The following is a 25306-nucleotide window of genomic DNA, read 5'->3' as shown; positions in this document are numbered from 1 at the left end:
TACATTTTAAATGACAGCAGGTTTGGAAATAAATGTGATTCAACCTTGGAATGTTCTTGCTATGTGTCTGCGTGTCTTTTATCAGGGCTCTTGATTAGAAGGAGAAGAGAAAGGAGTCTTTTTTGTTCCATTTCTCCCTGTTATTATATTCATTATGAATCTTTCCCTTTCTTTCCGCCAATTAGGACCTGTCCCAATATGGCGGGACCTCCAGAGTACTAGTGCTGCCTCACATGCATGACTCTTTCCAGAAATCACTTGGCTTGAAATTCAATCCCCCCCACACTTTTTTTTTTTTTTTTCAAATAAGGAAACACAGTTCCACTGAATTCCAAAGCATTTATATTTAGAGATTGTATGACTTCAGGATTTAGTACCAAGAGAAAATGAAAAAGGTCCCATTTTCACCCTTTGTTAAAAAACAGCCTCCCTGGGGGCCAAAATACTTGAAATAATTAGCCCTTGCTTCTTGTCCAACAGAGACGCTTCTTTCAAGAGCCTCGGTTCAGGAGGATAAAGCAGATGGTATGGACTTGGATTCTAATCCTGACTCCACCGGTAACTAGCTCTGTGGGTTTTGATATATCAAATAACCTCTTCAAGTCTATTTCCTAATCTGTAATAGAGGCATACTAATCATGGCTTCTTGAGGTCAATGAAAAGGTTGGAAGAATAGTATCCAAGGCTTTATCTACACCACCCCCCACCCTAATCAGGAACATGGCGAGTTATTTAAAAGAGCTATTATTTCAGGACTGAAAACTGCATGCTTTCCTCTGATTCCCTTTTCCAATGGTTCCATCAACTCTCTTTGGCTTGCTCTCATTATTGTTTGATTGGCTCCATGCTAAACGTATTGGGGGGGGCGGGAGGTTCTGTCTACATAGAATCAGAGGAGATGTAAAGAGCTGAAGAGGGACCAGCTTATTCTGGTCATCTATTTGCTTTGAAACATAGATGTGTGTTTACTGGTCTTCCCACATTTACCTTCCAAATAATATTGAGGTTTGCTGTCAGAGCAGAGGGCAAGTTGATAAACAACTTTATGCATTCTTTTATTTTTTTTTAAAGATTTAAAAAAAAAATTGTTTTAAGTAATCTCTATACCTAATTTGGGGCTCATACGCATGACCATGAGATCAAAAGTCACACACTCTTCTTTTTTTTTTTTTTTTAAAGATTTTATATATTTATTTGACAGAGAGAGATCACAAGTAGACAGAGAGGCAGGCAGAGAGAGAGAGGAGGAAGCAGACTCCTGCTGAGCAGAGAGCCCGATGCGGGACTCGATCCCAGGACCCTGAGATCATGACCTGAGCCTAAGGCAGCGGCTTACCCACTGAGCCACCCAGGCGCCCCGTCACACACTCTTCTGACTGAGCCCGCCAAATGCCCCTAACTTTGTTCATTCTTGAAGAGTGTTTCTACAAAGCATTTGATACATAAAGCATTTCACGCATTTTTGTTCATGAAATGAATAAGAAACTGAAATGGTCACATTTAATTAAAAATTATGATGACTGGCACATTAAATCATTACATTTTTATTAAAAAGTATTTTACAACTAATCATGCCCATTTAAATTAAACGTTCTAGCTTTATTATTCAAAGGTCAGCAAGTTGGCAATCTGAGGACATTTCTGCTGTCACCATTGCAATTTAGGAAGAAGTGACATCTCTATAATATTGTTTCTTCTAATGAATGAACCTGTTATACTTTTCCATTCATTTAGATCTTCTTTATTATCTCTCAATGAAATTTTAAATTTTGCTCTTAGACATTATTTTGTCTATTATTGAAAACTTTATATATATTTTTTCAATCATAAGATAATCTTTGTTAAATAGACTTTTGATTTTGGAATACTTTCAGATTTCCAGAAAAGTTGCAAAGATAGTACAGAGAGTTCTGATAAACCTCACAGTTTCAGTGCCCATAAAGCTATCATCTTACATTACTTGGGTATATTTTGTCAAAACGAAGAAATCAACATTGGAACATTACTATTAACTAAACTCCAGACTATATTCAGGTTTCAGCAGCTGTTTGTTTTTTCTATTAATGTCCTTGTTCTGTTCTGGGATCTCATCCAGAATAACACATTGTATTTAATTGTCATATCCCCTTACTCTCCTCTGGTCTATGACAGTTTCTCAGCTTTTTAAAATTTTTTATGACCTTGACAGTTTTGAGGAGTATTGGTCAAGTAATTTGTAGAATGTTCTAGAGTTTAGCTTTACCCAGTGTTTCTTAACGTAACTGGACTTGGGCTATGAGGTTTAGAAAGAATACCACAGAGATTAAAGAAGAAAAAAAAAAAAGTACCCTTATCATCAAGTAATATTATTGGGTCCATGAATTCCACATGACATCACCATCATGTTAACCTTGATCATCTGGCCAACGAAGTGTAAAATTAATATTTTTCCCTCTCATGCTCTATTCTTTAGAAATCAGCCTGTAAGGTTTATCTCCTGGAGGGGAGAGTATCTACATGTGATATTTGGAATTATTTTATAAGGAAAATTTTGTCTTTTCTCCATTTATTATTTTTTTACATCTTTGATTTATAGCAGAATGGATTCATGTACATTTATTTTATACTCTGGGCTATAATTCAACACCATGTTACATATTTTGTGGCTCAACTCATTCCAACTTTGGCCATTACCCATATAATCATTAGCTTTTTTTAAAGTCGTTTTAACAGGTGTGTAGTCATATCTCATTGAGATTTAATGTGCACTTTTCTAATAGTAATGATGACAAATATCCCTTCATGCATTTATTTACTAGCGATATTTCCTTTTTGATAAAATTTCTCTTCATTGCATTTGCACATCTCCTAAGTGAATTTTTTTTTATTGATGGGGTTTGAGAGTTTTTTTTTTTTTAATATATCTAAATACAAGTTCTATGTTGGATATTGGTTTTTCCTTAACTAATTTTTTTTTTTTTTAAGAGAGAGAGAGACAGAGAGAGGGAGAGAGCACAGGGAAGGGGCAGAGGGAGAAGGAGAGGAGGACTACCAAGCAGGCTCCACTCTCAGGGGCACAGAGCCAGACGCTGGGCTCAATCTCACCACCCTGAGTTCATGACCTAAGCTAAAGCCAAGTCAGATGCTTCACTGACTAAGCCACCCAGGTGCCCCCATATTGAATATTTGTTACTTGAGAATATTTTCCCCTAGTCTTTAGATTAAATGTTCATCCTCTTCACATACTTTTTCACAGAGCAAAAACTTTTAATTTTGATGAAATCCAATATAATTATTTTCTTTTATGGATCATGCTTTTGGTGTCATGTCTCAGAACTCTTGATTTAGCCCTACATTCTAAAATTTTTCATCTATGAACTTTGAATTAATTTTTCTATAAAGCCTTAGGTTGAGATTAACATTCATTATTTGCTTTTTGATGTTTGTTTTAGCACCACCTATTGAAAAGACTGACCTTTGATTGAACTGCTTTTGCAACTTTTTTAAAAAAATCAGTTGACATATTTGTTGAGTTCTGGGTTCTCTCTTCTGTTGCATTGATCCTTCAATACCACAGTCTTTTATTATTGTAAACATACAGTAAGTCTTAACTTTGGGCAAAATGATCCCTCTAAGTTTATTTTTTTTTTTCAAAATTATTTTTAGCTATTCTTGGGCCTGTCCTTTGCCATATAAATTTTAGAATGAGCTTCTCCATATCTGCAGAAAATATTACTAGAGTCTTGAATATGAATCACATTAACCCTATAGGTCAGATTTAGGAGAAGTGGCATTTTTACTAGTTGAGTCCTTTCCTTCATATGATTGTCTCACCATATATTTCAATGTTCTTTGATTTTTATCAGTGTTTTATAATTTTTAGCATGCATTTAACATTTTCAGGGATTTACATTTTTCAGGTCCAGTACAGATATTGCTAGATTTTTCAAAATTCTTTTCTTTTTTTTTTTTTTTTTTGAGTAGTTGTAAATAGCCTTGTATTTTAATTTTGGTTTTCATATATTCTTTGCAAATATATAGAAATAACAGTTGCTTTTTGTGTGATTTTGTATCCTGTGATCTTGCTAAACTCATTATTAGTTTGAGGGTTGTTTTTGTTTGTTTTGCAGGTCCTTTGGCATTTTCTATGTATACAATATCAAAATTTGAAAATAGGAATAGTTTAATTTTTTAAATTATTTTTAAAGATTTTATTTATTTATTTGACAGAGAGAGATCACAACTAGGGAGGCAGGGTCCCTGCTGAGCAGAGAGCCCGATGCAGGGCTCAAACTTGGGACCCCAAGATCATGTCCTGAGCTGAAGGCAGAGTTTTAACCCACTGAGCCACCCAGCGTCCCAGTAACAGTTTAAATATTTCCTCTCCAGTCTAGAATGTGTGTGTCTCTCTCCCTTTTTTCCTTGACTTATTGTGGATAGAACTTCCAGCGCCCTATTGAATAAGAATGGTTGGAGCAAACATTGTTGCCTTGTTCCTGATCTTAAGAAAACTCATTCAACTTTTCACCATTAAGTATGATGCTAGCTCTTTGATTTTTATACATGCTCTTTAGTAAATTGAGGTTATTCCCCCTCTATCTCTTATTTATGGAGAATATGTGTATATTCTCTTATAACCTACCAATTGCTACGGTCATGTAATTTTTGTTTCTTAGCTTATTGATAGAGACCAAATATATGACAAAATTTAACACTCATTTATTATGTACTTATATTATATGTAAAAAGAGAATATATATATATATATATATATATATATATATATATATATACACTCTCCCAAATTAAGAAATAGAGGGGAACATCCTCATAAAATAAGTTACTGTGTATAAATCTAAATCTATCTATATATTTATATATATATACACATATATAGGCCTTATGATTTAAAAACTTCTGAAAATGGTAAATGTATGCTAAACATTATAAAATATTGGTAAAAGCAAAGGACATCTAAATAAATGGAGAGGAAACTACATCAACAGGAAGATTCAACATAGTAAAAAGCTGGTTCTTTGAAATTTGATCTATAGAGTTAATGTACTGATTTTTAAAATATTTAACTAGCACAGTATAACTGGAATAAACCCCACTTGGCTATGGTATGTAATTCTTTTTATATATATATATTGCTGGATTCAAGTTGCAAACTTTTTTTTTTTCTTTAGGAATTTTAGGTCTAAGTTCACATGAGATACTGTCAGTAGGTTTTGTTTTGTTTTTGCTTACACTGTCTAGCTATGATATCAAGGTAATTTTGGCCTCATTAAACAAGTCAGAAAGTCCTCCATCTTCTGTTTTCTGGACAAGGTTGTGAAGAATCACTTTAATTCTTAATTGATGGAGAGAACCCTAATTATTAGGGTGACCTATATCTCAGTCATACAACTTTAAATCATAAAAGCAGGGGATGAGGAAAAGTACAGTGACTTTATTCGATGGTTATGTTCAGGTTATCAAACTCTTCAATCATATAGTCTAAAAGGAATTTCAGTATGTGGAGATTTCACTAAAAAGATAAGATTCAGGGACAACTGCTTCAGCAAATAAATTCTCCTGAATTCAGAAAATCCAAATAATTAATCTGTGGGCCAAATTCCATGTTCACATATTTTTTTCTTTCAAATGTAGGTTAAATATAACACTTGTGAGATGACGAAGAAGGGAACTTGGCCCAGAGAAAGCTGCTGCATTAAGTTAACATTCCTTCTTAGATTGAAACTTGGTTTGCGTTCTGACTAACGTACCCAGGACAACACAGGTCATTGGGAAATTTCCTAAAATCAGATCTTTCACATGATACATTCCCCCAGAGTGAATAATGGTTGGCCTCCAGAGCCAGATTTTTCCAGGATGACTTTTTCTAACACATCATAAACATGCAACCCCATCTTCTTACATACCTTGAATACCTTCCTTGCCATATACATAGCTTTGTTTCCACTATATCGCTTTCTTGACTATTCTCTGAGTGAATTTTCTCATCAAGATCAATATGCCTATAGAATGAGAGGGAGAAAATAAAGTGTTGGGAGAAGAAGACAGGAAACCTGTCCCAGTGAGGTACTCGTTGGGCTGGCTCTTGGAAACAGCTATATGTAAGGCTGAACTATGAGCAACCATATTGAAAAGTGGTGATAGAAGCATATACAAAGTTAGCCCACAACATACTGTTCCCTGGCTGAGATCGGAGATCCCCTGCATGATATGGAGAAGGTAAAAATGATTTCTATCAACCATGAACAGGCAGCCCATACATTAAAATCAATTTCCAAAATAGATGCATGTCTTGCCTATTGCAAGAATTATAAGACAGGGAAGAAAAGTATTTTTAAGCTAATCCTCAGTTTCTTTGAGGAGACCAAAGAGCTTAGAGAACTGTATATGAAAGACACAATATATATTCATCTATACTAAATATATAGATATGACTGAAATAATACAGTCTCTAACACAGTCTATATCTAGATAGATAGATAGATAGATAGATAGATATTCATATCCTAGGAAATATCTTAAGCCTTGGAAGTATTAATGTCTTTCTGTTTGGTTTGGTTTTAACTTTTTGTTTTGTTTTGTTTTTCCGAAGACTTACAGCAATTCTTCTCAACCAAGGGCAGTTTGTCCCCAGGGGCCCCGTGGCAAGGTCTAGAGACATTTGTTGTTATATTAGTTGGGGAGGGGGCTCCTGGCATCTACAGGGTAAAAGCCAAGGATGCTATTGAACATATCACCATACACGGGGCACCTGTCCCTTCAGTAAAATATTATCAACCCAAAATATCAACAGAGCCAAGGTTGAGAAAACTTGATTTAGAATAAATCAGCACACCAATGAACATTTAACAAGTCTTAGGTCTCTAACTGAGTATATCTGGGAGCACATATCAGACACTGGCAGCCACCTCACTTCTTTAACACCTCAGTCAGTACATTCCAGTGTCACCATTGCTACCTCATAAGAGAAATTCGTGTTTATTCCCTTTCTGGATGAGTGAGAACAAGAAAATTGCAAGCTGTTCCAGTAATTTCCAGAGGATCCCAGGAACGAGGACATTATACCCCAAGTCTGAGAAAAGTCCACAAACATTTCAGGGAAGTTCCCTTCTTTGGCAAAACTGAAAGGCTACAAACACACTGACTTTCAACTTGATATTTAAGGGCATGTTATGAATCTCTTAGATGTCTCTCCAAGTCTTGCTGTAGTTACTATGATGAAAAACTGTAAACTTAGTTGCAATAAAGTAGATATTATTTTTAATTATTTCCTCTCAGGCATTGTCACACATATGTAGGGGGGGGATCTGTGAGGAAAATCAGTATTTACAGTTCCAAACAGTTTTCACACTGTCATCAGTCTATATCCTAAGGTGTTTCTGCATTGAAAGGAAATATATTAGCAGAGAAGTATGAGGGAAGAAAAACTAAAAAGTACCAGATGGTCTTCAAATGTTGGAACAGATCATTTATATCTTTGTAACTTCATTGCTTCCAGGTATTATTATTATTATCCATGTGTAAGATTAGACCAGAAGAGCTCGTCTCCAACTCTGAAGGTCACTGTCAACCTTACCACATCCAGGATATCTGAACATTGAGGCTCCATCAAGAATAGTTCCAGGAACTCATCCAATTTGATTTGCCATTCCAAGATTAAAATTTGGATAATAATAAAAAAAAAACCAGAACATGCCAATCTCTATAAATCAGCATGAAGAAGTTGAGAACTGGCTATTTGACACTAAGTATCTGATGATGCTGAGCATACCCAAGTGGGCCAAATCTCCCTATGTACGATATTTTGTAAATAGTCCTCTGGCTGGACTGCTTCTTTTTAACAATTAGTTATCTGGATTCTACCTAGACTGCTGGTACTCCAAACCTATATGTCACATTTGAATTTACTTAATCAGAATGAGGACACTGCACTTTATCTGATTGACTATACTAATAGAAATTATCTGAAGAGCCCATTATCAACCACTACATTCACAATAGCAGTACTGGAGTATGAATTCAACTGTAAAGACAAGAGGTGCCTGGGTGGTTCAGTTGGCTTGGAGTCTGCCTTTGGCTCGGGTCATGATCCTAGGGTCCTGGGATCAAGCCCTATGTCAGGCTCCCTGCTTAGTGGGAAGCCTGCTTCTTCCTCTCCCTCTGCCTGCTGCTCCCTCTGCTTGTGTTCTCTGTCAAATATATAAATAAAATATTTTTTAAAAATTTTAACTGTAAAGACAAGTTAAGAAATTTTACTGCTCTAAAGGAATGGAAATTGGAGCAATTCAGGGTTCCAAAGCTATAAGACCTGCTATCATGTCTTCTCTGCTTTCATCTAAAAAACAAACAAACAAACAAACAAAAAACTGCTAGAATGAAATGATATAACCAAATAAAGTAGACAAATAATTGCCTATTTTCTGGCATTGTTATTTATTTTTTTAATCCGTGTGTTATTTTTATTTTTTTTTATTTATTTATTTTTAAGATTTTATTTATTTATTTGACAGAGAGAAATCACAAGTAGATGGAGAGGCAGGCAGAGAGAGAGAGGGAAGCAGGCTCCCTGCTGAGCAGAGAGCCCGATGCGGGACTCAATCCCAGGACCCTGAGATCATGACCTGAGCCGAAGGCAGCGGCTTAACCCACTGAGCCACCCAGGCGCCCCCCGTGTGTTATTTTTAAAAATGATACTCTGAGCCGGGTGACAGGTATTAAGGAGGGCACATGTTGGGATGAACACTGGATGTTATACACAAATAATAAATCATTAAACACTATATCAAAAACCAATGATGTACTATATGGTGGCTAAGTGAACATAATTTTTAAAAAATGATACTCTGTTCCTTGTTTGCCTTCTAAGTGAAGTATAGATAATACCACATCTTAAAATATGTGAAAAGTATTTTATAATGATTATGTCATTTTCATTCAGATTTCAAAACAGAGCACAAAACCAGATCCTTCCAAGGTTGGGACAAAATCAGGTTTATCATTAAGGGATAATAATAAAAAAAATTCATGACCGAAACATGATAGAATATGAAAGTGAACCTTTGTGTTGGAATTTTTCAAAAACAGAAAGATCCTATTCACAGTTATTATTATTAATTATTTCTATGCGACCTTCCCTGTATAATTTGCAAACTGCTTACTGATTTTAAGCCAACTAAAAAGTAACTGAAATAAATTTTGCAGGAATCATGCATATGAGAGGCAAAAAATATAATAATTCCTTTTTAGGATGACCTCCATTCAAAGACATGTTGACTTGACACTTACCCCACATGTGACCTGTAACATCTTCCTCAAAAATGTGTCTTTGGCCTCAAGGTACAACCACAAGGAGCATCATGTTGAGTATATATGAATCCTTCATCCAAAACACATTTGACTCCTGGAAAAACGATCAAAATCACACATCATGGGATGTGCCATCATCTCTGTGTAAGAACAATAGCACGTCAATCTGATATTGAAACAGGTGACACTTAGCGAATCCCTTTCCTGCAGGTGCATGCTAACTAGAAGAGAACAGGTCAGACTTGCACTTATCAACCTAAAAAGAAAAAATAAAACATCTTGGGACACACATGATTGTATCAAAGACATTGGACAGGATTCATCCCCTTTAAGAGCTGTAATGAGCTAATCAGTAAATACACTTGTACCAAGCTGCATTGGGAAAACAAATAATTCATGCAAGGCCAATATGTACTATCCCAGGAAAAGCAAAAACAGGGAATTCATATCATCAAGGAAAAAGAATGTAGGCACATCAAAGGGCTAAGGTGTCTTTGCTCTGCTAAAAAAAAATATGTCAGGAGGACAGGGGTCCTTCCTTCTCATCCAATAATAATTAATTTTTATTGTATTTTCCATAATGGACTTTAAGTCAGCATCTACTATGTTCTAGGCACTTGTGAATAATTTATCTCACTAAATTGTCAGATCCTCCCTGCCAGGTAGGCATCTGCATCATCATACAAATGAGGAAGTCAAGGATCTGCCAGGTAAAAGATAACGGGCTAAGTCTAGGGTTAGAATCGCATGGCTATGGCTGTTCCCTCTATTCTCCAGTGGCTTTCTGATAGGTTCAATTCACCCTACTAAGTTCTTTCTATTCTTCTTGAAGGAGAACAGTTTCTCTATAGTTATTGACCTCGTATGCTCTTCCTTTGTGCAATCCATGGTATTTACAATGGTACCATGAAAATCTTATAAAATGTTCTCCCATTCATGGAAATGTTGATGATTTAAACACCTAAACATCATCTAATTATAGATGAGATCATGGCGTGTGATTATAAAATATTGAGGAGAAAAGGAATCTCTTGGGGTTTACTCATTATTCTCCTGTAGGACTTTTTTTTTTTTTCTCTCCCTCCAGGAATCCAATAATAGAATGCAGTCTTTCATCACAAAGTCCCCATTACACCGCTAGTACTTATTCTTTACCAAGGAACGACCATTAAGAATAATAAAATAGGACCAAATGTTCTTCCTAAAAAGGTCCTGGAGACAATATCAGTGCTCCCTCAGATTCATGCCACTTTAAGCAAAGAATAGGGGGAAATTTTCAATTAGTTGTCTTCAGAAGGTTAAAGAGATATTAAGACAGTCATTAGAACAGAATAAGGCTCATCAATGCCTATAGCTACAGCTTAAAATTCTAATAAAAACGATCTTTATCATGTTGGATAAGCGAATGTTAATCTCACAAATGTTCTTGATGTATGTCTAAATAAAAATAGAAGGATTCTAGAAAAAAAAATCCACCCAGAATTAATAGCTCTCCTAAAACATTTTTAATTTTTTCCATCTGGTCACTTCCAAGAAAAACTCTTCAGGATTTCCAAGTAATGAAGAAGCAAACTAGGTAAGGTCTGCTCAGAGAATTTCAGAAAGACTACCTAAGGGAATAAAAAATGGTCTTAAATTTCAAAGACATGAGTTTTTCTCCACCAACTCTAACACATTTCATGACCTTCTAACTGAGGTCATGCTAGGAGATGGTCCACCAGAATGAATGATCACAATAGCTTTGCAGAGTCTCTAAGTTTTTGTTTTGTTTTGTTTTGTTTTTTAAAGATTTTATTTTATTTATTTATTTGACAGACAGAGACCACAGGTAGGCAGAGAGGCAGGCAGAGAGAGAGGAGGAAGCAGGCTCCCTGCTGAGCAGAGAGCCCGATGCGGGACTCGATCCCAGGACCCTGGGATCATGACCTGAGCCGAAGGCAGAGGCTTTAACCCACTGAGCCACCCAGGCATCCCTGTTTTGCTTTTTAAATGTGGTATCTCTAGTTAGGCTGTATGTCAATAAGAAAGAACAGAATTTTCGTATGACTACTTTTCAATCGTATCCAGACTCTGTTACTTGGTCAAGAACAAATGTTCAAGCAGTAAATGATTTCCCTTCTCATTTATATTCTTCCGAGAATTAGAGACCGTTGTTTTACAAGAAAAAAGAATGCATCTCCGCGATTCTGTCTTATCAGCTTAAACTCTGGGAATCAGCAAGAAATAAGAAACGTTTGTGCAAATACACAATGGAATTCCCTCTCTCGAAAACTGTCCTTTACCCTCCTCCGCTCACACCTACAGCTGGTGGCACTGCCATAGCTAACAGGGTATCAGGGGGAGATGAAGCCAGAGGCTTTCCTTCACAACCAGACAATCAGCACAGTTTCCAGTCCAGGGTCCAGCTTGGCTCCAACAGCCTGGGGTGAAGGCAGAGAGGTAGACAACCATAGGGTTCAGTGGAGTCACATCAGCTGTTACAAGCCTCCTCTTCACTAATGATCCGTTTTCGATTCACTCCCATTAAGTCAAATTTCTAGGCTGTACATTGACCTTCTAGGGGATTTAGACCCCCTCAAATGTAGCTAAAGGATTAAATCCCCTTACTTGCATAAATTCCTAGAGTAGAATAAAATATTAGACTTCTCTTTATTGATACCCATCATGTAATAGTGTCTCACTTCCACAAGTCACCGCTTTGTCCTTTTGTTCATGCAGACTTACTGCTCTCCTGCATCTCAGCTGGGACAAGTTAGAAATCTGGCAATCACAAGCAGAAATTCCCAGGGTAGGAAGGAATAAAAGGTGGTCACCTTTCCTGAATGGTTCATTCCTCTTTCTCTTCAAGGGTATGGATGGGCCAACTTGTCACAGGAACATCTCTGACTTATATAATCTTTTTTGAAGCATGAGAGAGCCAAATAAATCCAACCCATAGAATATACTAAGCAATACTATGCTATTGCAGAATTAATAAAAAAAAGGGGGGGGTCCAGAAACTGATACATGCATACACAAAAGCTAACTCTCAACATTCATTCTGGGGTCATAGGATCTGGAATAAAAATGTTTTTAATGGGCTTCAGAGAAAGATATCCTCTTATTTCTGTCCTTCTGATTATTAAACTTACCCCTGGTAGACTGTTTAAAGAGTCACCTAAATATTGTCAGGAACAAAGGCCACAATGATAATAGTCAAAACCAAATGCTCAGTACTTAAATGCCCATGTAATGAAAAAAAAAAAAATCCAAAAAAGTTTTCCTAAAAAAAAAATGTTCCCCCCAAATCATAAGCTTTATTTTTACAGTAATTTTAGACTCTCAGCAAAACTGAGAGGAAAGCATGATGACTGCCCCCATACCCCCTGTCCCCACAAAAACACAGTCTCCCCCACTGAATCATCTCCAGAAGAATGTTGCATTTGTTACAACCAATGAACCTGCACTGACACAGTCATTAACGGAAGCCCATACTTTACATTAGAGTCTACTCTTGATGTGTACATTTTACTGGTTTTGACAAATGTACCTACCATTACAGTATCATGCAGATTATTTTCAGGGCCCTAACTATTCTGCTTAATTTTTCATTTATTTACTTAGTTATTTTTATGAAAGACTCTTGCTCCTATGTGTTAAACCCTCTGCTAGACCCTTAGAATCTTTAAAATGAAGTTTAAAAAAAGAAAATCTAACAGCCTTTCCTTTATTTTGTCTCTCTCTTTTTGCATCTTACTAAGTAAAAGCAGAAAGAAGAAACCAGGTGGCAATTTCAACATCCTGGTTGGAAATATTCTTAGCTAGATCATCCAGAAGATGAGATAATACATGTTTGTTGTTTGAGGTTGCTAAGTTTTATAGTAATTTGTTACACAGCAATGCCTAACTAGCACATATATTAATATTAAGAGTGGGACATTGCCAAAATACAAACCCAGAGTTTGGCGGTGGCTTTGGAACGAGGCAGTGGGCTTTGAGAAAAGTGTTAGTGACAGCCTGAGCACCTTGGAGAAACTGCCAGTAGAAGACTTGTGGTCCTTTGGAAAGCTTCAGGTGACGGCTGGCAGGCAAATAAGGTGAATATTATTGGACACTAGAAGAAGGATCTTTATTATATTATGGCTGAAAGTTTAGTTAACACTGCTGCTAAAGGTTATATGAAACGTAGAAAATGCACCCAATAAGCCAGGTGATCAATAAAGATGTAGATATTGTAGATACATGTACTTCTTTAAATAAATAACAGAAAGTTATTGTTGTTGTTACCTAGAAGATGGAATCTGGAAGTCTAGGAGAGACAAAAAGACAGCTTCTGGGGTGTCTTTTCTTATTCTTCAAAATACTTATTGGCTTATACTGAGGTGCTCCTCTCTGAGGAAGAATGTTACTCCTCTATCCTGGACTCCAACGTGGATATGTGCCTTGAACTAGCCAATGAACTAGGAGCGGTGGAGGCATGGATCCCTTCCAGACAGAAGTTTTAGGAGCTAGCACATGCTTCACCGTTTTTATTTTGCCCATGGTGCAACATCACAGATAGCTACTCCATCAGTCTGGGCCTTCCAATGAAGAAATCCAAAGTCAACCAGCAGTGGATGTAGATTGCGAGGTCATAAGACACATAAGTGAGACATAAATGCTTACAGATATGGGTCATTGAGTTCTTGTCTTGTTTTCTAGCAAAAAATTGATTGACATACCATCAGACTCAAATCTCTAAAATGCTGAAATATCAACAAGCAACTATCCCAACTCTGTGCTCATTTAAAAACTAACTGACCACAATTTTTCAGCCAAAACTCACCATCTTTTCTTTAAATAATTAAAGATCAATGTAAGAGATTTCTTAAGTATTTTGTTTGACATGCTTTTATTTAGAGTTTATTTTTGATCGTTTATCCTTGTGTATCTTGTCATTGTTCAAACTTCCCATCAAATGGGAAAATATGAATTTCCTTATTATTGATTGGGCAAATTTACTGATTCTTACTAGAAGTAGCTGCACAAACCTATGCAAACAGCCAATATGTAAAAGTTAGTTTCCCTTAGTCTTAAAGAGACCAGCTTAGGTTAATCAATTATATGTTCCTGGGTCCAGGTTCTAGTCCAAAATCCACTCAGCTAAGGCCTTTTAAGTTTTCAATGTTTTCATCTTTTTAAAATGCTATTTAATGTGGGTTTTCTTAGTTTGAAATAAGGCATGTCATGTTTTTATTAGGGCAAATATCAGTAAAGAAAGGCATGAAAAGTATAGGGAAAGAGTTTATTTGCAAACTTTCAGAAGTAGCTTAATACCCAAGATATACGCAGATTACAGCCCAGATAATGAGGGAATAAATAAACTATAGTAAAAATCATTGAAATGTCTGCCAAGATATATTCTCTTATTTGAACTAAACCCTACTTCAGGAAATTGTAATTCTCCGTCTTTTATCAAGTGACCACAAACTGGATATTAGCCTTGGTTTGTTTCTAAAATGTTTTGAGGGGGTGTTTATCACTTTGCCATAACGGACTGGGAAGATAGCAAGGTGAACCACTGTGGCATACAGCTGAATTCTAAGGGAGTGATACCCACACCATCAAAGCCTTCTAGAGAATGCCGACTGATTGGAATGAGCAAACTCTTTTGCACCCTGGTTATCTCAGTCTGGGGAGATACGTCCACGAAGTGTGAGGAAGCCTTTACTTGGTGCAGGCTCTTATCCAAGGATTGTCCTTAGAGAGTCTGTGGGCTGACATCCCCAATATATTGGCCCTCTACTGCTTGGTATCTTTGAATCTGTTTTTAATCCTGGAGGTAATATAACATCACTAAAGGAAGATTATAAAAAAAAAAAAAAAGTAAAAGAGATATCATCCTCTTAACCTCACTCCTGTTCTCATTTCTGTGTGTCCTCTCCAGGATTTTAATAGAGCCTTTTGAGTAATTAGTAAGCACCCAGAACACGAGGTTTGCATTAGCTCATGTAATTCTCATGGCAACGGTAAGTGCTTTTCTCTTTGCAGAGAGAAGAGTTGAAGGTTTTGAATAACCTTCTCAGGGTTATCAAAGTACAAGTCACAGAGGCAGATTAGAAAACTAGTTGTTTGATTTCCTAGCCCAACCTCTTAATAAGTAACTTACGTAGTCGTAAACACGGTATGAATAGGATTCTGTGTCCTGCATTTTTCACTTCATGTTGAACTCGAATTCTCCTTTCCCAGGAGAACACAGTCTGTTACCATTATTTTCATAGCATGGTTTCTCTTAACATAGATATACTCCAACTTCCTTAACCATTTTCCTGTTATGGGACATTGGAATACATCCAAATTACCATTTTGAAATTTTATGGTGTTATAATTAACACTATAATGGCTATCTCAATGCATACACCTTTTACATGACTTGGGGGTTTATTTCTGCTACACTTTAAAATGCTTGGAAAATCTTGAAAAATTATTTTATATGTGCAAAATCTAAGTGGGCCTCCTTCCATTGTTTCAATGCTGGCGGGGATATCAACACTGAAAAGCTGTGTGACAAATACTCCTCCTTTGTATAAAACAATGACTCTCTTTAGAGAGGATCATTTATACATGACCTACAAAGGGGGTTGCAAAAAACAGGTCAGCTCTTCCTAACCTATCGCCCACCTACCTTCTACTGTACAACACAAGATAGGAATGCATTAGGCAGATCGATAATGTTTTAGAACAGTTTGTCAGTAAGTCTGACATTTCTCCTGCCCTCCTCTATGCTTGCTTGCTTGCTTCTTTCGAGAGGGAGAGAGAGAGAGAGAGAAAGGGAGCGTACATGTGTGCACCTGAGCAGCAGGGGTTGGGGAGTGAGGCAGAGGGAGAGTATCCATGCTGGGCATGGAGCCCAATACAGGGCTCAGTCTTCCACCCTGAAATCATGACATGAGCCAAAATCAAGAGTTAGGTGCTTACCAGCTGAGCCATACAGATGCCCCCTCTCCTCTAGGCCTTCTTAACCAACTGTAGGCCAAATGAGGAAATTTGAAGAATTTGAGGTGTGAGGGATTTAAAAAAACAAAGAGGTTGGCTCCCACCTGAAAATTCTAAATGCAAGAGGTTGTCACACATGGCCAACCCGTTGGGGCCTGGCTCAAGTCAGTGGATAGTTTCAATGTCAGTTTTCATTGGGTTATTTGGAGAACCCAGGAGGTACCCCCCAGGCAGAAAGACCAGCATTTAGGTTATCTGAATCTACCATATAGCACCTGTCCCAGATGACCATTTCACCAATTGATAAATAACTTTTTAAGCCCCAATTTCTCCCAGCTCCAAATCACCAAGGAGGGGCCAAGAAAACTACACGGTAAGAAGCAAAGAATGGAAGAATAGGGTGGAAAATAATATCCACCTTCTTTAAAAGAAGTATCTGCCTTCTTTCCTCAAGGTTCTCAAGCCTCAAGTCAGGAGTCCAGGGGAGAAGCTTAAAATGGGATTACACAGGGACATCTGGGTGGCTCAGTCAGTTAAGGATCTGACTCTCCATTTCACCTCAGGTCATAATCTAAGGGTCATAAGACAAGGCCCACATTGGGCTCTGCCCTCTGGGAGGGGGTGGGGAGAAAGAAGGGAGTCTGCCTGAAAATCTCTCTCCCTCTCTTTCTGCCCCTCCCCCCCAACCCCTGCTCCTTCTCTTTCTCTCAAATAAATAAATAGATAGATAGATAGAAAAATTAAATCTTTAAAAAAATTATAGGGGCACCTGTGTGACTCAGTTGGTTAAGCCTCTGCCTTCAGCTCAAGTCATGATCTCAGGGTCCTGGGATTAAGCCCCACCATTGGGCTCTCTGCTTAGCAGGGAGTCTGCTTCTCTCTCTCTCTCTCTCTCTCTCTGTGCTCACTCTCTCTTTCAAATAAATAAAATCTTAAAAAAATATATATAAAACATTGGGAGAAGGGGGTGGGATTATGGACATTGGGGAGGGTATGTGCTTTGGTGAGTGCTGTGAAGTGTGTAAACCTGGTGATTCACAGACCTATACCCCTGGGATAAAAATATATGTTTATAAAAAATAAAAAATTAAAAAAAAAAAATATATATATATATAAAACAAAAGATTCTCTCTCCCTCTACCCCTCCCCACACTGCACACATGTGCCCTCGCTCTCTCTCTTTAAAAAAGCTGTGTGTGGGGCGGGGAGGGGGTTACATAATGAAGGATTTGTGTTTTGTTTTGTTTTGTTTCTTAAGCTCAACTTGGACTTTTGAACACCTGAGAATGAGTTTACAAGAAGTTCCTGTCCAGGGTCACAAAACATTAACAAGCTATTGTGGAAGAAAAACAGAATTATTTCATAATTTCACACCTCTAAACTCAGTTCATTCAATCACCAAACACAAAAAAATTTCAAGCTGCCTTCCAAAACATTTTTACAAATTTACATCATCAGCAATGAAGGAAAATCAGTACCATAATGTTCTTGCTAGCTTTAACAATTTTCCTTTGATGTTTATTTTAATTTAACATGTGCAATATGATCTCAAGTAAATGATTTTTATTAGCATAATTGACCATTTTTCATTTGTATATCTATGATTTCTATTTGTTCACTTAAAAATTAACTAGAACATTGACCAGTATATCTAATATATATAATTAGTTAATTATTTTCTTATAAATTTGCATGCAGCCTTAAGAGACAAACTCCTTCCCCTGTTTGAGGCAGCTATTGTGGTCATCTATAATTTGTCTTTCAGTGTAAAATAATTTATTTTTACATATGAAATTTTAAATCTGTATTAAAACTCCAACTGTCAACTTCTTCCTTTTAATTTCTCCCCTTTGGAAATTTAGAAGGAAAACTTATTTTTTTCTTTATTCTTTTGTCATGGGATCTCTAATGTTTAAATATTTGACTGTTTCTCCCATCTGGAGCTCATTTGTATAAGGCTCAGAATCTGATAAGCATGAGTTGAGTCTAAGAAGTTGGCTGGGAAAAGACTGTTGTTTGTATGGATATATCACTTCCAGCCGTATTCCTATTCTAGTTTAAAACACAACAATTGTTCTCACTCTCTAGTAAAGACTGAAGAGACTTTCACAATAAATTTTCCTGTCAAGAAGAATCCAGAATTTCCCTTTTATAAATATTAAGCTGCCTGAGCTCAACTCTTTTTTTTTTTTTTTTCCCTGCCACTGTGTCCCCCAACTCTCCGCTCCCAGAATTGACACAACATCCATTGTCAGGGACACAAACTGCTCTACACTTTGTTAATATCCAAGAAAGGCCATCACCTCTGAATCACTTTTTCCCCAAACATCAATCCTTGGGCCAACGGAGAAAAGTGGTATTTTTCCATCTCCATAATTCCTGTTATTTTAAGTCTATCCTTTAACCAAAGTGGCTGTGTGTTTCTTTTTCCTTGATAACTCACAGGTTCAAATGTAAAATTTATTATTACAAGGAACAATTATGAGGTTCAAAGCATCGTGTGTGCATTCCAGGCTTCCAGCTTCTGGTACTGATCTATGGAATGAAATGCTTGTGGTTGTCTACTCGCATGAAGTGGACGGGCTCCAACCGCTGGTGGTGAAGGCCTTAATGAATATCTGCCTTCGTCAGACCCAAAAGGGACCTAACATCATGGGAGGTTGCCCAAGTGCCATATTGCAGGCATCTCAAAAACAAACTTTGGATCATTTACTTATTCATTGCAGCTCCTCTTCAACGTCAACAATGGCAACCACCAAAAGGTTTTGCTGATTTCCTTAGTTGGAACCTGCTTCTAGATTTTTAAGATTTCAGGATCTCTACTTCAAAACACTGAACTAGAAAAAATGACTGACCTTTTTGAACACCTTTTTTTTTTTACTTCTTCAGTGAGACATGTTTCACATTTTGATAACCCACTGCTCGGAGTCCTGCTTTTTTAATGAGGTAGGATATTTATATGGCAAAGCAAGAAACCCAAACAGAAAATTCTTAATAATTGTTGGCTTTTCCTTCACTGACCCTGTTTACTTTTTTGTAAGACCAGGACATCACAGTTCCTTTTTTCTGAGGCCCTATAGCACATTTATAATCTTATTATAGAAAAAAGAGTATTTTAATCACATGTGTACATGCTTGTCTCACCTAGAATACAGAGAGCTTTTTTTTTTTTAATTTTTTATTTTTTATAAACATATATTTTTATCCCCAGGGGTACAGGTCTGTGAATCAACAGGTTTACACATTTCACAGCACTCACCAAAGCACATACCCTCCCCAATGAGGAAGTGGTGATGCAACATGGGGGCTTAAGTGGTTACAGAGAGCTTTTTGAGGACAATAATTTATCCTTTGATCTCCATCTGCCTGACACCTAACCCAATACCTGATATTTGGTGAGTACCAATAATTTACTTGTGGTAAATGATAAACTCATCTATGGTACTTGAAACACCTCAAGATTTTTAAATCATTTGCACATCAAGGTCATGCTATCAACAGTGCCTTTGCTGCTAAATGTTCAATAACTATGAATAATAGTTCATAAAGCCCTAAACAATGCTAGCTAACAGAGTTCGGCTGACTTTTGGTGTACTCATGGACTCAAATCTGTGTTCTTCGCTGTGACAGAGACTGCATATATGCACCGAACCCATTACCTTTCCCCACTGGAAACACACACAGCAGGAATATATTTCCTACCACCCTTTGCAGTCAGATGTGGCCATAGGACTTAATTCTGACCACTAGAATGTGGGTAAACGTGATGTCCACCCTTTTCCAGTTCAGCGTACAACAAAATCCCACAAGTGATCCCTGCTCTCTTTTCCCCAACGTTCCTGAGATGTGAAAGATCTGAGAATCTATAATAAGGTAGATTTACAATATGGAAGGAACTTGAGGCATTGAGTGACCACATGCTAGACTGCCTGACCAGAGGTAGCCACTGACGGGCCATGATATGAGCTAGAAATAGATCCTCATAGGGCTAAAGATCTGAGATTACAAGGTTTGTTTCTTGTAGTACCTACTGTTACCTGAACTAATTCTGAAATTGACATTTTGGAGTCAACCTGGTATACACCTGAAATTCATCCTTGGCTTACAGGTCAGTCAGCAAAAAGGAGAGGAACCAATAGATGAAGGTGGAGAGTCAGAGGACCAGTTCACGGTATTCCACAGTATTCCTTTTGTTTCCATTACCAAAACATAGGGTAGAACTAAGTAATTAGGAAGGCAGTCGACCTCATGCAACTATTAAGCTTGTAGTTCTTACATAGAAGACTAAAAAGAATGAGAGTAACAGGGTCCATTTTCTACTATTGTCTACTCTTAGCAATGTATAACAAGAAAGTGTTTAAGGACAAATTAAAAACTAGCTTTTTTTAAAAAATAAATTAATTAATTTATTTTCAGAAAAACAGCATTCATTATTTTTTCACCACACCCGGTGCTCCATGCAATCCATGCCCTCTATAATACCCACCACCTGGTTTTGAAGCAGAAATCAAGGTGGATAGGTAGGCAGAGATCACCAACTTTTAGGGCTGGAAAATCAGCTAATAGAGATAAATGGAAAAAGGCTCTGAATGACAAAAGTACAGCAAGATTCTTGGGAAACACACACAGATGTATAGCCATGAGATGAAGATCAGATCAAGGGTATGACCTTCAAGCATATTCTTTCCCATAGCTTGGAGGATGCAGAGACCTGCTTCGAGGGAGGGAAGAGGAAACAAATGAATAAAGCAGACTTGAGGAAATAGCTATGAAGAAATTTCAGATGCAGTTATTAGCAGTTGGAAAGGTCTGGAAACAAAGGGTTAAAGGACGTAGGAATTTTGGATTAGAGAGTATCACTAAAGGCACTATGACCTGGACTAAAAAGACTGACTTTTTGAGCTTTAGGATTAGTTCTACATCCCCTGACTTTCACCAGGCCAAGTATAGGCCCCAAGACCTACTTCATTCAGGCCCTGGTGGATAGTGGGTGAAGAAGGAGCTCCTGGGGCAGGAATCTGGGGCAGAAACCATCAAGAAGACAAGGGAAGTTCCACAGAGCACAGTTCTGGACTAAAGGAAGACCTTTCCCTACCCAAAGAGTAGGCCTTTCATAATATGTGTCTAGAAGGATGTCAGAATTACTGTGGACTGGTGATAGCTACACATATCTCACTGGTTTTTTTGTTTGTTTGTTTGTTTGTTTCATGTTTTGTTTTGTTTCCAAACAAGAGTTTAAGATATGGTTTTCCTGTATATATATATCACCACTAGATACTGTGTGTGTAAGATAGTTCGTAAGCTCAAGGATTCTCCTTTGGTCCTGATTTAGAGGTCTGAACTTCACCCAAGGATTTGGACTTCAGCTTGATGCAGTGACTGGTGGTGACCTTGCATCTTCTTCTTTCAGGAAGGACAAATGTCTTCCATGTAGTAGGAGAACAAAATGAATGCTGGGTGATGGGGGCTGGACTGGGCAGAGTTTGGTTATCTTGTCATCAGATACATTTCTTTTTTCTCAGTCACATAGATAAGAACAACAGCCTGGGTGTAGCCACCTAATGGAGAGTCGCCAAAGGAATATGGATGGAAATAATGTTCACCATTTCCAGGACCAACCCATAAAATGGCATACACAAGAGCCTCTCTCTCCTTCCCCACCTATTAACTGAATGGAGAAGACCATGAAACACAATGGAAGAAGCCTGGCTCCCTCACTGGTCACTTGGACGAATGACCCACCACGGCGATGATGCCTTGCAAAGACATCTGGAACTGATGGATATATTAGAACATGGCAGAGGGAAATTAAGGATCCAGATGGAATCTGGGTTACTTGTCAACTGACCTTAAACAGGGAGATGATTCTGGATTCCATGGGTGGGCTTAATATAATCACAAGAGTCTTTAAATGTGGAAGGGACAGAAAAAGAAGGCATAGTGATCCAATGTTAGAGGCTGATTCCCTCCTGCTGGCTTTGAAGTTGGAGGAAGGGATACAAACCAAGGGATGGGAGTGGCTTCTAGAATCTGGAAAGAAGCAAGGAAATGGATTCTCCCCTAGAGCCTCTAGAAGGGATTGCAGCCCTGACAATATCTTGATGTTAGTCCAGTGAAACCCATTTCCGATTGCTAACCTACAGACCTGTAAGATAATACATTTGTGTTATCTAAGTTTGTGGTAATTTGCTACAGCACCAGAAGAAAAATCATGCACAGTCACTAACATTATGTTATTAACTTTGAATTAGAGGACACTGAAAAAAATTCCTCATGTGTCTCCTCCCTACCCAAAACTACTCTCAGATTGTTCGTGCATACTATATATAAGAGCCTAAAAATCTCATATTTATGGATACCTCCCAGAAAGATTTGAACCTTAGAGGTGAATAAAGTCTGACAGTTAATGCATAACTCTCTACCAGATGAATTTCAGTGAAATATGGAGAGTGAGAGAATTATTATTTTGACCCATAGAATGACTATATGGAGTTTTCCTAGGTCATTTCCCAAAGTTCCTTTTCCTGATTTCAGATGACCATTAAAGAGTTAGAAAGTGCCAAAATGAGGAACTGAGCTCTAAGCTATACCAGATACTAGTATCAGACTCAAAAAAAAAAAAAAAAAATTAACTTCACCACTCCAACTTGGGATTCTTTCCCCAAAATGAAAGGAATCAGCTAGGCTAATTAACTTTCCAATCCCTCTTTGTTCTAAGCTGCTATGTATCAAATGAGTATTTCTCTAATGACTCTCATGCGAATTAGTTCATTAGTAAATATAAATTGTTGCATGTTTGAATCTTTCCCATTGTAGTGGTTCCTGTGACTAATGTGCAACAGACAAGGAAAATGAAAACAGTGGTTATGTCAGAATAACCACTTGGGAATTACACTTTCTCCACTTAATTGTGAAGTGGTTTGGAGACGTGGGATAACTTTCTTTTTTGACTCAGGGAGAAACTGACCAGAGGATCTTAAATTTGAAGTTTCATCAGCAGACATCAGATGGAGTTGAAACCCCACAGATGTGGAGCAGAAGTCAGGAAGGATGGAGAAAGGGTAAGAGTTCTGAAAAGAAACCGGAGGACAATATCTCCATCACCAGGTGGAAGAGAAGAGTTTTCTCTGTTTAGTTGATGGTCATCAAATTCTGAAGGAATTCTGTTTCTCAGCTATTAAAAGAGCATAGAAATACAACTGGGGCCAATGACTGAGAAGCATCTGTTTCTTCTCCACATTGATAATATGGGAGGAATTGGTTTGGCCACGAAGTAAAAGGGTTTAATTCAAAGAAAAATTGCTAAAGGGGCGGGGGGCATAATTAGACAACAGACTAGGAAACGAAGAAATCAAAAAATCTGCTTTCCTGAAAGTTGCAAAGCAATCAAAATTTTCTCTGGTTGGTATGCTGTCTGAAGACAGAAAGAAGTCCCAGTTAATCTCTTGCACTGTCTTGTGGGGACCATTCTGATGTCAATCTCATGTCTTATATGTTTCTCCTCCCGATATAAGCATATATGTGCGGTTCACACATCCCTTTACAGTAAGTATCTGCTACAGGCCGACATGAACAGAAAGCTAGAAGGATGCCAGCGTGGGTCCCAAATGCTCTACCTCCGATGCAGGAGGTCTCCACGGAAGACAAAGATGAAATATGCAACTTTCAAATCACATTCACAAAGGCTTCCCTTTGGTCCCTATTCCCGGTTAGAACTCACGGACCAGGACTAGGATTAGATAGATCTACGCTCTCTGCAGGATCCCTGAGGCCCCAGGCAACAAGACGTGAGAGATTTTTTCACCGAGGGCAGTGAGCGTGAGGAGACAGGTAGGTCCAGTCGCTCCGAATGGCCACATTTTTATAGCAGGCTGTAGGGACAGCCGAAGCTCAGGCAACAGCCCCCTTCTGCTCTTTTTGACCTACTTGCTTACTTCCTACCAAAGGAAAGCACTTTGCTTCTGTCCAGATTAACAACCAAACCCCAAATTCACGGGTTAAAGGAAACAGCTTTGTAAACGGATAGGACAGACACCTCAATACATTGATTGGAAACATGCTATTTAAATTCAGACTAGTTAAACAGGATGCCCTTTGTCACTGACCAAATTGTTAAATTGGGGCCTTGGCAGGAGCCTTCTGTACGTCTCTGAAGATTCCCTGGATCCAGACCTCTGTGGTATTAAAACAAACAGAGTAAATATTTTCCTTGCAGTTTACATCCCAGATCTAAATATTTCCAAGCACGTCAAACTCACTTTTCTCCACCGCTCCCTGCAGGGGCCGGGTAGATTTCAGCTGCCAAGGAACCCAGTTGAACTTGCCTTGCTTGGGAGGGGCCGTCCCTGAAGACAGGCAAAGCTCAGAGCAGCCTGCCGGAAGCAGTGTCTCACAGCTGTTGCCACTGTGCCTGGCAGAGGGGGCTCACCAAGCAGGAGGTGTGCTTGCTATCTGCTGATTTCCACTGGCACGGAGGGAGGATCGCTTCCCTCGCTGAACATCTGCACCTATTCCCCGAGACGTGCCAAGCACCTGCCCTGGGAAACCTGGGTTTCCTTTCATTAGCTTTTTTTTTTTTTAGGATTTTATTTATTTATTTGACAGACGGAGATCACAAGCAGGCAGAGAAGCAGGCTCCCTGCTGAGCAGAGAGCCCAAAGTGGGGCTCGATCCCAGAACCCTGAGATCATGACCTGAGCTAAAGACAGAGGCTTTAACCCACTGAGCCACCCAGGCGCCCCCCCAACTTTCATTAGCTTTTAATGGGTAAGTCTGTCTCCCAGTTTCATCACTTTGGGCTTCACTTAAGCCAGTTACATCTCTGCAAGAAGGTGACAGCCTCCCTCCCTGCTTTTGGATGGCTGTGTTTTGGGTCCTGAACATTGTCGAAGCTCTCTTAGAAAAAGACAGCAAACATCACAATTGAGTATGATGCCATTTTACAGGGTGTTTCTTCAGACTGTGTAGTATCTTGGGGACTTACCCTGGAAGTGTCCTAATACGATGGCAAAAGCAGTGCTCTACTTTTGAAAAACTGTTTCTTTTGTAG

The 25306-nt window shown here is 38.1% G+C and overlaps 1 long non-coding RNA gene across 1 annotated transcript in view; it reads right to left on the bottom strand.

The window, feature by feature from the left end:
* Positions 1 to 24589, bottom strand: part of LOC116578498 — a 43826-nt gene extending 19237 nt beyond the window's left edge. Inside the window, exons 1-4 of the long non-coding RNA XR_004280909.1 lie at positions 24516 to 24589; positions 23196 to 23198; positions 9283 to 9397; positions 5904 to 5999 (exon numbers count right to left, since the gene is read on the bottom strand). This is a non-coding gene — a long non-coding RNA (uncharacterized LOC116578498). The remainder of the gene's footprint in view (positions 1 to 5903; positions 6000 to 9282; positions 9398 to 23195; positions 23199 to 24515) is intronic.
* Positions 24590 to 25306: the final 717 nt, after the last annotated feature.

This window comes from Mustela erminea, chromosome 18 (assembly GCF_009829155.1).
Source record: "Mustela erminea isolate mMusErm1 chromosome 18, mMusErm1.Pri, whole genome shotgun sequence".
In the NCBI taxonomy this organism is placed as follows: Eukaryota; Metazoa; Chordata; class Mammalia; order Carnivora; family Mustelidae; genus Mustela; species Mustela erminea.
This window is presented reverse-complemented; position numbering and strand designations above follow the sequence as displayed.